Here is a 14,256-nt window from a genome sequence, read left to right on the forward strand (position 1 = left end):
ACCAAAACTTATGAGATGCAACAAAAGCATCATTGACAAGCAACTTAATCATACACCTACAGAAACAAGGAAAAAGAGAAAAACCAAGCCCTAAGTTAGCAGAGGGAAGGAAATAATAAATATCAGAAAATAGATCATTGAAAAAACTAGAAAACAATGGGAAAGAACAATGCACCTAAGATTTGGTTGTTTGAAAAGATAAAGGAAGTAGACGAACCTTTAGCTAGCCCAAGAATAAAAGGGAGAAGACCCGAGTAAATAAAATACTTAGGAATAAATTTAACCAAGGAAGTCAAGGATCTGTATACTGAAAATTATTATAAAACACAAATGGGAAAGTGTCCTGTGTCATTGGAAGTAATAATACTGTGAAAAATGTCTCCATCACCCAAAGTGATCTACAGATCCAATGGGATTTTGCATCAAACTGAAAAAAATCTGCACAGAAAAAAATAAATAAATAAACAATAAAACAAAATTAAAAAAAAAAAAAACAACAACCAACAGAGTGAAAGAGACAACCTGAAAAATAAAGGAAAATATTTCTAAAGCGGACGTTTAATAATGGATTAGTATCTAAAATATAAAAGGAATTCAACAACTCAATAGTAAGAAAACATAATCTGATTAAAAACTGAGCACAGAACCTTATTAGATATTTCTCAAAAGAAGACCTACAGTAGCCAAGAGATCAATGAACAACAACAACAAAACAGTCAACATCACTAATCATCAGAGATCTGCAAATCAAAACCACATGAGTTATCACCTCCCATCTACAAGAATGACCATCAACAAAGACAGAAACTAACAAAAATTGGAGTGGACACAGAGAGAAGGGAACCCTTGGGTTCTGTTGGTGGTAATGCAAATTGGTACAACTATCATGTAGAATACTATGGAGTTTCTTCAAAAGATTAAAGTCAGAACTATCATATGATCCAACAATCCAATTTTGGGTAATAGCCAAAGGAAATGACGACAAAGAGAGATGTCCACTTTTATGTCCTTTGCAGCTTTATTCATATTAGTGAAAATATGGAATCAACCGAACATCCATCAATAGATGAAAGGATTAAGAAAGTGTTGTGTACATGGGGTGTGTGTGTGTGTGTGTGTGTGTGTGTGTGTGTGTGTGTGTACATACAATGGAATATTTTTCAATCTTAAAAAGAAGGGACATACTGACACTCGATACAACATGGATGGACTTTGAGGACATTTGCTAAGTGAAATAAGCCAGGTATTAAAGGGTAAGCACCATGTGGTTTCAGCTAGGTGAAGTACCTGGAGTCATCAAGCTCATAGAGCAGAAAGCAGAATCGTGGGAGGCTGGGGGAGGAGGACACAGAGGATTGCATTTTAATGGGTACTTTTAGGGAGGGAGAGAAAGTTCTGGTGCTAAGCAGCCCTGGCTTGACCATTGGAAGAAGATGGCCATACAGCTCGTGCTCAGAAGGACCCTGTGATGCTACTCGCCCTGTAGCACTGGCAGAGGTCCTCTGTGAACCTGGGTTTTCTGGGTTGTACCTAGGCAACCTGACTAAGCCCCCAGCATCCCTGGGCCACATGCACCCATGTCCCCACCCAGTTTGCCCTCCTCAGACATGTGTAGATAGCGTTGGACACCAAAGCAACTGGGACCTCGGTGAAGATGAGATGCTCACACCTCTTCTGTATGTACCTAACAGATCTCAGCAGTTAGCCTGCTGCTGCCTCTACACACAGGTGACACACGAGAGGACAGCCACTCAGTGCTCCAAAACTTTGCCCTCTTGGTTGGTAGGTGTGGAGTCAACAAATGCTTCCCTGATGCAAGACAGCGTGGAGCCTAGAGCAGGTCACCTGTTCTAGATGCTTCCTTTCATCGGTAGAGAACGGAGGCCCTGAACAGGATCTCCCCAGGACTGCTGGGTACATGAGTGACAAACCTGGGGCCCAGTCCTTCTGGCCCACACTCCCTTCACACCATGGGCCTGCTCCTGTCCTACCAGCCAGGGTTGTAGGGACCCAAGTCCACAGACGACCCCAAACTTTGTTCTTGATGCTGAACTCCTTTCTTCCCCAGATTGGTCTTTAGAAATACTCAAAAATGATAAAGTGACTTTATTGGTAGTTTTCCTTCTGTTCCCAATTCAGTTCAATAAACAGCCAAATAAAATTAGAAAAAATAAAATAAATAGGCAGAAGAAAATCATAATAATCAGAACATTTCTCAAAGGTAGGTAAAGTGTCAGTGATGGAAGAAGTGAGTCATGTTCTAGAGAATTCCGCCAGCGGGTATTTTCCCTCACTCTTCAGATGGAGCAACGGAGCCAGAGAGGCACTCGAGGGGTGGCTGTGAGGAAAGAGAAGCAATCTTTTAGCACATTTATCTAAAACCACACACACCAGTCCACGTTATCCTATTCACCAGAGCCACCAATGTATGCTTCATCCCTCTGTAAATGTCTGTTCCCTGCAACACAGAGCAACAGTTCCCGGAATTGCATCCAACGTGCCTTGAGGATAATCATAGTTGTGGTTTCAGAGATGCTCCAATAGCATTTATATAATACTGTGAAATTTACAGGTAAGCATGGAATCTATGCTTAAGAAAATATTCGTTTTGGACAAGTGATTTATCAGACAGAGTGACAGGATTTGGAGATGTGGGAGTGAGTTCAAATAATAAAGAAACATCTCATTGGGCATTTTCTTGGCCCAGCCCTTGGGGGAAACTTGCCAGTCTGTGTAGCAATGCACTGAGAGCCCCAGGACCTTCCCTCTTGAGTGATTGAGGACAGGCCTGGGGAGAAGGGCCATTCAGGATTCTGAGCTAATCTGATTATCCAACGCATGGGAGGAGTGTTAGAGACAATGAGTGCTTTCTCTCTCCTTCCAACTTGCACCAAGTGCTAGTTTTGTGAGCTGACTGGCTCCAAGATCCTCTGGAAGGGACCCCGAGACTTGAGCTTCATTGTGGTCTGTTGAGTCCTGTTTCGGGGACAGTGCTGTGAGCCTGTGCCCAGAAACAGAGAGCTCTCCCTGCTCTGCTAAGTGCAGCCCTCACTGTGCCCTGTGCCTTGGGTTCAGAGAAGACATTTTTAATTCATGAACCATAAAGATCATCTTTTATAGTATGTAATTCAGTGGCTTTTTGTATATTTGGATTGATGTGACCATCATCACTAACCAATACTAGTGATGAATACGTCTTCATCACTTCAAAAACAAACCTCATGCCCACTAGCAGTCACACCCAATTTCCTCCCTTCTTCTTCCCTCCAGTTCCTGGCAACCACTAATCTACTTTCTGTCTCTTTAGATCTGTTCATTCTGGACACTTTGTATAAATGGAATCATATAATATGTGATTTTTGTGGTTGACTTTTTTCACTTAGCAGAGTATTTTCCAAGTTCATCCACATGGTAGTATGTATCATTCCTTTTTAATGACTAAGTAGTCTTCCAGTGTACGGATATACTGCATTTTATTTATCCCATTATATGTTGATGCAATCAAGGAGAATTTGGGCACTATTCTGCGCTGCACTTGAAGCCTACAGACAATTAACATGTTTTTCCATTCCCTCATCAAATCAGTGTTTTAGGAAGATGGCTAAGGTAGGCCTGTGAAAGCCACAGGGGCAGAGATGAAGGATGATGGGTTTTGGTTGTTGGTTATTCTTCTAGACAGGAAAGAAATATCAAGGTCACCTGGGAACTTTTGTGCCAGAAGCAAGCCTGATCTCCTCTCTTTCCCTCTCTCTCTCTCTCTCTCTCTCTCTCTCTCTCTCTCTCTCTCTGCATCTCTCAGCTTTCCTCTCTATCACTCTTTCTCTCTCAGCTCAAAGCCATAATGCCACAGGCTTCGAAGAGCAGCTCATCTTGGGGTGAGAGCCCCATATTTCTTCTGGCAGCTCTGTTGAAAATCAGCCGACCACCCTCCTTCCTGGAATGTGCACGACTGATAATCGCCTCTTGTGCAATTATCTGCCAAACTCTGTTGCTAATGAAATGAATGATTTAGTTATCCTGGTTAGTAATAGCCCGCCTCGCACAAAGACCGCTGTGGCATCCATGAGGCTGGCCGGGATGCTGGGGGAGGCACTTATCTGCAGTCCTTAAAGTCACTCTCTCATCTTGGCTAACTGGGGGGGCGGGGTGGGAAAGGGTGCCCGCAGCCTGGTCCCTGCACCTTCCCCACACTGCATCAAGAGCTGGGAGCATCTAGGGGCAGAAAAGGAACAGACCCGAGATGAGCTTTCTGCTCCTGGATTGTGACCCACTAAAGTCTGAGGCTGCTTCCTCCCCGCACCTGGTGAAGGAGGCCTGTGATGATGTGCAATCTGCCAGGTTTACTGCCGTCCAGGGAGAAAGCAGCTGACTGGCAGACAGGGGCTGCATCGGGGCAGAGAGGAGATCAGGCTTGCTTCTTGCATCCTGAACCACCCCTCCCAGGACCCCACAGCAGGTGGCTCCCGCCCTGGCACCCAAGGAGCACCCTTTCCTTTTCCCACAGCGCCAGACCTCCACTCCCCTGCCTCCCAGCAGGACCATCCAGGACCCTCAGGTTTCCTGCTGGCCCAGTCTAGCTCTATTGCCCATTCTCGCTGATTTCTAAGGAAAGAGATCACCATCAAGAAATGGACAGAAAAGGGTACGGCTGGGGAATTGGAACTGATCAAGGTACATAGAGAGAAATAATCATAGTTATTTGAAGAAAATTTTGTTGCAAACATAAATGCACACACACACGCGCGCGTGCACACACACACACACACACACACACACACACAGAGTTCTCCTCCTCTGGTCTTCTGGAAGATTCTACTCAGGGGTAACTTCCTCAGGCTGGGAAATAGCTGTCCAGAGTTGTGATTGGAAAATGTGCAGCAGAACCATTCAGCGGACTATTCACAAGAGAGCTGGGTACTGGGGGCTGTTGGAGGAGCTGGTGTCTGTACATGACCTGACCTCACCCCTCTTAATGGTTTGGCTCTGGATAAGCCACTTGATCCACAGCAAAATTTAGTAGGTGCTCAAAATATGCTTGTAGAGCTACGTGTTTATGTATTTTGACAGCTACCCACATGTCACTTTCTAAATATTTTGACGCAGCTTACAACAACATAATAATGAAACAAAGGAAGAACTAAATTATGTGAGAGGAACACATTGAGTGAAGAAGAATATAGTGAAGTTAAAGATGAGATCAATACCTGAAATTTATGAGACCAGAGAGGCTGCAACTTTAACCCTGAGGGGCACAGCCCTTCCTGATTTTGATAGACACTTCCCTGGGTTCTGATCAAGAGGATCTGTGGGGGCAGAGGGTGGTGCCCTGGTGGCACTCCTGGGTGGAGAAAGAGAAGGGCCTGGTGAGGACTGCTTTCCTCCTTGTTGGCACTTATCAATGTGAGCCAGATACTGCCCAACTCATTTTCATTATCAAGAGTGGCTGTTTTCAACATTGTTTACAAAGTAGCTATGCTCTTCTAAAATCCAATGGAGGGTAGGGACTTTGTTTAGAGTTCCTATGGGGCTGGGTAACTAGCCAATTTTCTAGACCTCTCATTCCCTACATAGGAACTGCTCGATCCCAAGGGTCTGAAAACCCCTCTCTGTTCTAGGTGAATGGATGGACGTCAGGAAAGAAAGAGGGAGAGAGGGTGGAGCTGGGGGGTGGTGGGCAGAAGGAAGGAAGGATTTTTATTGCTACTTTATAACATTGTAGTAAGAACCAGCAAGAATATTTTTACTTTGATCTGGTAAATTGGGACTTCCTTTTCAGGTGCATCAAACTGCCCTTTGATTCTTTAAATCCAAATAAAACAAATTATGATGTCAAGAGATTAAAGAGATAATTCAGTGGGTACTATCCTTGTTAAGCATATGGGCTCTGGAACCAGACTGCCTCAGTTTGAACCCTGGCCCTTACTTATTAGCTGTGTGATACTGGACAAGTTACTTACCCTTTCTGTGCCTCGGTTTCTTCATCAGTAGAAGGGAGTGTGAATAGTACCTACCTTGCAGGGTTGTTGTGAACATAAAATACACTAGTGTGTATGTGGGTTTAGAATCATGTATGACACAGGTGATGATGTAATCAACACTGGCTGTTGTTATGGGTGTGGAAGTGTGTGATTCCTTGCAGTACCAGTTTTTGCACATATAATTCCTGGCCCTCCGGTAGGTATCCTATTTAACTTCAGGACCCCACAGGGGGCTTGTTCACTCAGCAGATGGCCAGGGATTTGTGCTGCAGTGAGTTCTGTGAATGTGGTTGGTTGGGCAAGGATGGGGTGAGGCGGCTTCTGTGCCTTTTGCTGTTTTGCTGGGGAAGACGGACTCTGGAGGCATCCAGGTCCAATCTTATTTTATGGTTGTGGGATGTTTATAGCAAACTCCTTCCTAGTCTATATGATCTGTAAGTCCAAAGGGCATCTGCTGGGGGGGCGAGGGTGGTCAGCAAATGCTTTCTTCCTAACAGTTTTCCAGGCTGGGCTGGAGCAGAGAACCCTGGACTGCTGTGGGTTTCACCTAAAGTTCTCGGTCCTGTTCTCTTCCCTGCTTCCTAGGGACAAGGTGGCGTTGCAGGGACTTCCCAGGGTCTCCCATAAGAATCCTAAGGGGCCACATGCATGTCAAGGTTGTTGTTAGTGGCCCCTGAGAGCTGGCAGGGGCCACAGCCAGAACCTGGAGCTGGACAATTCACACCTCCCCAACCTCCCTCTAGTCATTCTAGAAGGTTCCTGTGGTTCCACCTGTCTGTCCAGGTGGCAAGCTATCATTTCCTGTAAGGACTTGCAATTTGCTTTGCAAGACCAAACTCTCAGGCTGAAGTCAGTGGTAACAGACAGTGCACACCACGAAGGGCGAAGAGGAAAGGAGGAGAGGGAGACTTGGTGTCAGAAATGGGACTTCCGTTTGAGCAGGAAGTGAAGGAAGAAGCTGGGAATATCAGGGATCCAGGAATGGGTATATGAGGGTGTGCTGGGCTGGGAGAGAGGAGACCAGGAGAGCATGGGAGTGGTAAATGGCCTGTGGATCTTGGATGAGGAGGGTCTGCCTGGAGCATGGATAACCCTGAAGCCCCATTGGAATAGATTTGGCTTGATTCTCTAGGAAACAGGACAGACATATTGGGAGAGGGGTTCACAAGGAAGGCCTTGTCTTCTGCCTGATCCTGGCTGGGAATATTCCCTAACACTGTCAAGGGCAGTTGGAGTGAGGTCTGTCTCAGCACGTGTGTAGGCATACACATATAGCTTGCAGGTGTGACCAGGTGTGCTTGCACACAACCATTATCTCTGCTGAGTTTTCCAGTCTCTTAATCCTTCTGGCTCTGAGCTTGTGATCTGGGGCTTACATACAAATGACTTTATAAGTCTTAGCAGGACCACAGGGTGCCATCATGTCAGAAGGGGAAACCAAGGGGCTGGGGTTGTAGCTCAGTGGTACGGTGCTTGCCTAACATGTGAGGCTCTGGGGTCCATCCTCAGCACCACATAAAAAATAAATAACTAAAATAAAGGTATTGTGTCCATCTACTAAAAATAAATAAACGAAACAAAGGTATCGTGTCCATCTACAACTGAAAAAAAATTTTAAAAGAAGGTGAAAACAAGGCACTGTATTCTAAAGAAGCTGGTTCTAGGAGCTGCCCTTGAATTATTGTGGAGTCCGATTTCAGGTGGGGGCTGCTGGGACTCCTTTATTCAGCAGTCTGGCTTCTAAAATGGTTTCTTTCCCTCATCTCTTATAAAGCCAGAGAAGGGTATTACCTGAGAGAGGCTATTTGGACAAATAATCATTTTAATCATTTCTCAGTGGTGCAGTTTGGTGGAGGGAGCTGGGAGGGAGAGGGTTGCTCTTGAGGTTTCCAGTCACCCCAGTACTCCTTTAGACCATCAATGAGTGGAGAGTGCGGTGGGGAGGAGGCTTGTAGAGGACTCAGAAGGCTCAGAAAGGTGCATAATACTTCACCATATGGAAAAGAGTGGCAGAAAAAGGAGGAAGACTTAAACTTGAGGTGATAGGGGGTGGCCGAACCTGGGGATGCAGGTGACGTCCCAGTGCATAGTGCTCCTCGGATAGAAGTGTCTTTGGTAAGAGGGAGGAGTGTGAGGCCATGTGTCCTGAGGTCACCTCCCCATAGTACTGACCACCTGAGTTCCTCCTGTCCCCTCTTGAGAGCTGCTGCCATCATCCCTTGCCCTATGAGTGGCTACCTCCCACTCCTGGGTTCCTTTTATTCTCTTTCTCCCTTGGGCTGTGAGAAGGGCAGAGTACCCAACCAGGGAATGGACATGGATGTGTGTGGTTGTGTGCATGTGTGCGTGTGTGTGTGTGTGTGCGTGTGTGTAGGGGCTGGGGCTGACAGTTGGTCAGAGCACAGGAGTGCTTCTGGCAGGTGAGGCTGCCCTTAGGTCAGCTCTGTACCCTGGAGCCCAGAGGACTCTTCACTCAGATGGCAACAGCCTGCAAGACCCCGAGAGGCCAGAGCACCTTTAGTCACTTGCTGAGGGCCATTACCAAGTAGGAATGACACATCGAAATTTCCTTGCCAATATTTTATTTTAGAATTATGTTCAGCAATGTGACCATCTATTTGTTCAAGTTTCAACTTAATACTAAGTGCATCTTTCTGAAGAGCATGTTCATTTTCTTGAATAACTTTTAATTCTTGAAGTAGATCACGATGTTCTTTCTGGATCTCTGGTAAGGACTTCTCTGCAGCATTTGTATTGTTTATGACCTCTGTTGCTTTGTCCTCAAGACTTTTTAGCTCTGCTGTTAAGTCACTAACTTCTTTCTCAGTGTCTTTTATTTCTTTCTCTGTGAGAACAATTGAGTCTTGTGCCTTTTTAAGATTTCTGTCAGCAGTCTTGATTGCAACTTGGGCTTTAGTAATAGTAGAAGCACATTCATCCAATTGCTTATTTATTTTGTCAAGTTTATCTTGTTGGGCCTGGAGTTTATGGTTATTAATTTCTACAATGAGACTGTGTAACCGTTTAACCTCAGCTTCAACTTTGCCAGCTTTCTCAGCCACATCATCATATTCTGTTTTGAAAGCATTGACATTTTCTTCTAGCAATTTCTGCTTTTTTTTGTCAGGGGCTGTAGCAAGTACATTAGCTTGAAGTTCCTTAACTTGGACACTCAAATACTCTTCTTGCTCCAATAAACGCTGGATGCTTGCAGTAAACTTTTCTAAGGTATTCCTCATCTCTCGTTCATTATGCCTTAATCTAACTACTGCTTCTTCAAGTTGTACTTTCTGTTCTTGGATTTCCACAGCTTTTCTAGAATCCCTTTGCAATTGCAACTCCATTTTATTTACCTCCTCTTCAGAGATTTCCATGACCAATGATGAACCCATTCTTCCTTTCCTTACTTTGCTTCCACCACCAGTCATTGTACCTGACTGTTCTATGATTTGCCCCTTTAAAGTTACCACTCTCCATCTTTTATCTTTTTGATATGCTAATCTTGTAGCTTGATCCAAGTTGTCAGCTACCAAGGTAATGGCCCTCAGCAGTCACTGACCAGAGGAGACCCCGAGGAGTCCAGGAGGAGCCGCAGGAGTAAGTTAGGCTCTGAAGGGCTGGGTGTGGCTGGGCTCAGTGAGAGGTGGGAGAAGCCAGGGATGCTCAGAAAGATCTGGACCCACAGAGCAAGAGAGAAGAAGAAAAGGGAAACTAGGAGACCTTCATGCCCTCGGTCTCAGCCAGGGGCCAGAAATTCCAAATAAAGGAGGGAAGGGTGTGAGGTGTGATGCAAGTGTGGCCCATGGGGTCTCCCCAGTGGTGGATGGTGGGTGGTCATAGTTAACATTTGAAGGCAAGAATGGAGGGGTGGCCCTGAGGCTGGTGGTCAGGCCGGGGAGACTGAAGAACCAGGTTATACAGGCCCTCAGGCGGTAATAGTAGGTAGAGGGGGTGGTGGTTTTGGACAATACCCAGATTTTGCTTCTACTTACAGGTCCTCATGATGACAGTACCCTGGAAAGCTCTGGAATAAAAATACCTGGGCTTTAGGTCGTGGAGGTAGGAGATGGTATCATGTAATGAAAGGTTTAATTTTTTTCACCTGCCACAGCTTTAATGTCAGATGATTGGGAAACAAGAGGTGGGGATGAATGGGCCTTGGAGCTGGCTGATGGGAGGGCTTGGGGCAGGTGGGTGGCCAGTCTGCCTGTGACCTCTCCCCTTTGCTTCTCGAGATTCACAAACAAATTCCTGGTTCCTGGTGCCCTGGCTGCTCCCTGTCATCCTCTTTGTTGTTCTCTGCCTCCTTCAGGTGATGGTGGGCTCCTGCTCCACATCCTGATGGGACTCTCTGGAGCTGACAGAACCCTTTACTGCCTACAACTTGGGCCTGGTGCTTCTTTCAAGGTGTATGTTTTATGAGGTAAAGCTGCTCAGCGCTTTCTGCAGAGTTCTAGCATCTGTTACTCCTTGGGGAGCCCAAAGGATAAATAAAGCCATGAGCTTCTGACACAAAAAGTTCCAAAGCCTAGGCAGGGACATAGGCAGGGGCTGGGATTCTGTTGGTCTTTGACTTCTCCATCCATGTTACCAACTTCTGTCCTCCATTTTCTTAAATAGAGGAGCAGAGGTTCTCACCGGCCTCCCTCCACATACAGGGGAATGGTCAGGCCCCCAGAGCTGGGCTCCATAACTTAGTGGAAAGCAGGAGTGGAGTCCCTAAAAGACCCCTCTCCCCTCCCCTTTCTATCTGGGCTGCTAGCCTTGGCCCAGCTTCCTGAGCCCCGACACCCGGTGTTCCACCCAGTTGCCTGGTCACTCAGCAAGTGACATTGAGCATATACTTTGTGCCAGACCCGCTAGGACCTACAGAGAAGGCCTGCCTGCTCCTGAGGAGCTCACAGATTAGGTAGAAGGGTAGGGACAGATGTGGAATGGGGCCGTGGCAATTCAGTGTTAGCAGACAACAGAGAGCAAGGAAACAGTCTCTGGGCCAGAAAGTGGGGGTCCAGAAAAGTTTTGGAGCGGGTGGTGGTAATCAGGGCTTATTATGGGCAAGAGGCTGCTCTGGGCACTTTGTGAGGATCCTTTCCTCACACTGCTGGAGGCACAGAACTTAGTGACTTAGCTGGTGGCAAGCGGTAGAGGCAGAATTCAAAAGCACTGTCCTTCCTGCAGAGCTCGCATCTTCCACCCCGGAGCTCCCCCTCCTGGTGAGCCAGGGGGAAGCAGGGCCTGGAGAAGGCGGTCCCAAGCTAAGCTCCTCCCCCTTCTCTCCCTCGCTGCCTTCATTAGCTCATCTTCAGTCTGACCGCCACATTACCCACAGAAAACACCAAAGCATCCAAAGGATCTTACATTGCATTCTGGGGACCCTGATGGCTTCCCATGTAGCAAGAAAGCACTGAACTTCTGGGATGGGCTCATGAAGCCTCAGGTCCTTTCTGGCCTCCGCCTTCCTCTCCAGTCCGGCCTCCCTCTGCCCCCTGTCAGCAGCCCTCATCCAACACTCTCCCACCGGCCTCCCTCCACATACAGGGGCGTAGTCAGGCCCCCAGAGCTGGGCTCATCGCTGTCTTTCTACCAGTCTTTCAACCCCGGCTGCCCTTCTCTCCTGGCCCCCTGACAAATGCCCACACAGCCTTTAGACTCAGGTCAGTTGTCGCCTTTCTGCAAGCCTTTCCTCTCTCTCCCAGGCCTGGCTATTAGCTTCCTGCTGGGTTTCCACACTCTAGCTACAGGCCTCTAACCTCAGCAGCGGGCCACTGGAGCCCACTCCACCAGCTGCAGAGCGCTGGTTGGTGGTTCTCTTCCCAAGTCCATGTTCAGGGATGTCTTGCTAAATAGCTCGAAGTCAGCCCTGGCAGTATTTACACCACACAAATTCACAACACCACAGATCAGTGCTTCTTCTCCCACCCTGAGAGCCTGGCTGGCATGTTTGTCTCCTCCCCAACTGCAAGTCCATCATTGGAAGGGCTGGGTCCTACTCCTGTTTGTAAAGGCAGGCCCAGCCGAATGTCTGGTATCAAGTGAGAAATAACTTGCCAGACAGAAGACTTGTCCTGGGGAACTTGTCAATTGTGATGACAGTACATTCTGTTGCCCCCCACCCCCATCCTTCAAACACTGCCACACCCTTGTCAACTTCCTTCTTAAAGCGCTTAGGAGCTGCCTTTGCCTGTAAGACCAGAATTCAAAGCCTGGAGGCTAGGGATTTTTTATCTGCCTTGTTTTGTCCCTGTGAATGGTGTGGAGAAGTGATTAGTACAACACTGCCAAATGAGTCAATAAGTAATCAAATCTAAGCACCTTAACACAACACTCAGGCCCTTCACTAGACCAGAGGACTCTCCCTCAGTAGCTATAGTTGCTTCCTCTGGGTAGGAATCCTCCCACTGATCCTCTCGCCAGCACACAGGGTTAGGACCCAAGGCCAACCACCACCATAAAACCATCTCTCCTTCCCCTCCATTTGCCAAAGGCCTCTTCACTCTTGCATCTCTGCTGACTTCCAGAACACCCTCTGTCCTTCTGTAGTAACAACCTTAAAGATTAGGATTATTTCCTCCATTCTTTGTGGAGCTCTGAGCTCCTTGGAGGCAGGGCACATGTGTGGATGGCCTTGGGTTCACCATGGTCCTTCATCGCCTAACTTAGTATCTCACATGTGGGGATCCATATCTGTGGTTTATGGTTTACTCACATTAGAAAAAATAGAGACTAATGAGATGTGTGCAAATCCTGTCTCTGATCTATCCACTTCAGAGAATAGTATGGGTTAGCAAAATCTAACCTAGTATCACTAGGGGTTGGAGGGGGACAGTGCTGTGGGGAACATGACCAAATCCAGAATCAGCCTCATGGGCCCTGGTGTCTGATCTCATGGTGGAGTGGCCTTATGACTTGATAATTTCCTTTTTCCCTTTTCCTTCCAGTTCATGGCCACCTTGCTCCTGGCTGACTGTCACTACTTCTGCCAGCCAGTGGACTACAATCCAGCAAGCTCAGGGTGAGGGTACAGAAGGAAGTGGGACAATTAAGGCTGAAGAGGGAGGGTTGGTGGAAAGACCCTCATATAACAACCAGAACTGGATCAAGACAAAGTCACCAAGCTTTCTGACGGGAGGCTGGGGACTGGCTGGTTAGGCACAGGCTTTGGAATCAGAGGAGCTCAGACCTCAGTTTGGACATCATATCTGCCAGTTACTGGCCATGTGACATACCTTTTTTTGATCTCAATTTTCTTATCTATGTAATGGGGATAGGAACACTTACTTTATAAAAGGAAACTTTGGGGAAAGATTGAATTAGACAATGTTTGAGTGTTTAGCTCTGAGACAGGCGCATATTACTGGTATCTAAGTGGTAGTTATTTCATTATTGCTAGCTGTTCTCAGTTTCAACTGGAAGTAGAACAAAAGGCTTCCTAGCAGCAAGAAAGCTAAGCTTTGACAGGTCACCGAGTAGTGATAGGGATGTTGAGTCACTGGGGTTCCAACAAGGAGCTAAAAGTCTTGCGAATCAAAATATGGTCCACAGACCAGCAGCATCAGCATCGCTGAGAGCTTGTTCAACAAGCAAAATCTGTGCCCCACCTCACGCAGCAAGCACAAGGATTAAGAATCTACTTTTCAATAAACAAGATCTGCATGTGCTTAGGATTGAGCTGAGCACATTTGGAAAGTCCTCCTTTGACCACTCCAAAGCTGTGCCACCTTATTCCTGGGCCAACAAGCAGACCAGGTAGGTAGGCACTTTGGGAACACAAAGTGTGCAGGAACAGGGAGGGCTGAATCCTGCCCTGCTGGGCAAGCTGTGCCACCAGCAGGACCAGAGTCTGATGGAACTTCCCCTTCATGCCCAGCAGATGGCGAGCGTGTGCTGGTGGTGCTACTCAAAGGCTGCTGAGTCTCTAGGCAAGGTGAGACTCCCCAAGCACTGGCTCCTTTACAGTTCTATCAGCCAGGTCTCAGGCAGTGTTTCACCTGCCCAGTGTGAATGCTTTCCTCCAGCATCCCTGTTGGATGTAAAGCCTTGGTTCCAGGATCTGACTGAGGAAGGATGCTCAGGGACTGATGTAGCATCTCACTGCTACAGGCTTCCACTGAGTCCCCATTGTTTATCTATCCACCTGCATAAAAGTACTCATTTTCCCCCAATAGCAAATCCAGAGGGTTTGCAGGACCTAGTGGGTCAAGATCATGATGTGGGGTGGTGGTGATGAGAAGGTGCTGAATCCTCCCTCCGTCCACTTCCCTGGGTGGCAGGATAAAAT

The 14,256-nt window shown here is 47.1% G+C and overlaps 1 long non-coding RNA gene across 1 annotated transcript; it reads left to right on the forward strand.

Moving 5' to 3' along the window:
• Positions 1–9,980: 9,980 nt before the first annotated feature.
• LOC144366739 (uncharacterized) lies at positions 9,981–13,901 on the forward strand. Its single transcript, XR_013425847.1, has 3 exons — positions 9,981–10,037; positions 10,291–10,385; positions 13,849–13,901. It is a non-coding gene; the product is annotated as an uncharacterized LOC144366739 (long non-coding RNA).
• Positions 13,902–14,256: the final 355 nt, after the last annotated feature.

This window comes from Ictidomys tridecemlineatus, chromosome 1 (assembly GCF_052094955.1).
Source record: "Ictidomys tridecemlineatus isolate mIctTri1 chromosome 1, mIctTri1.hap1, whole genome shotgun sequence".
NCBI lineage: Eukaryota > Metazoa > Chordata > Mammalia > Rodentia > Sciuridae > Ictidomys > Ictidomys tridecemlineatus.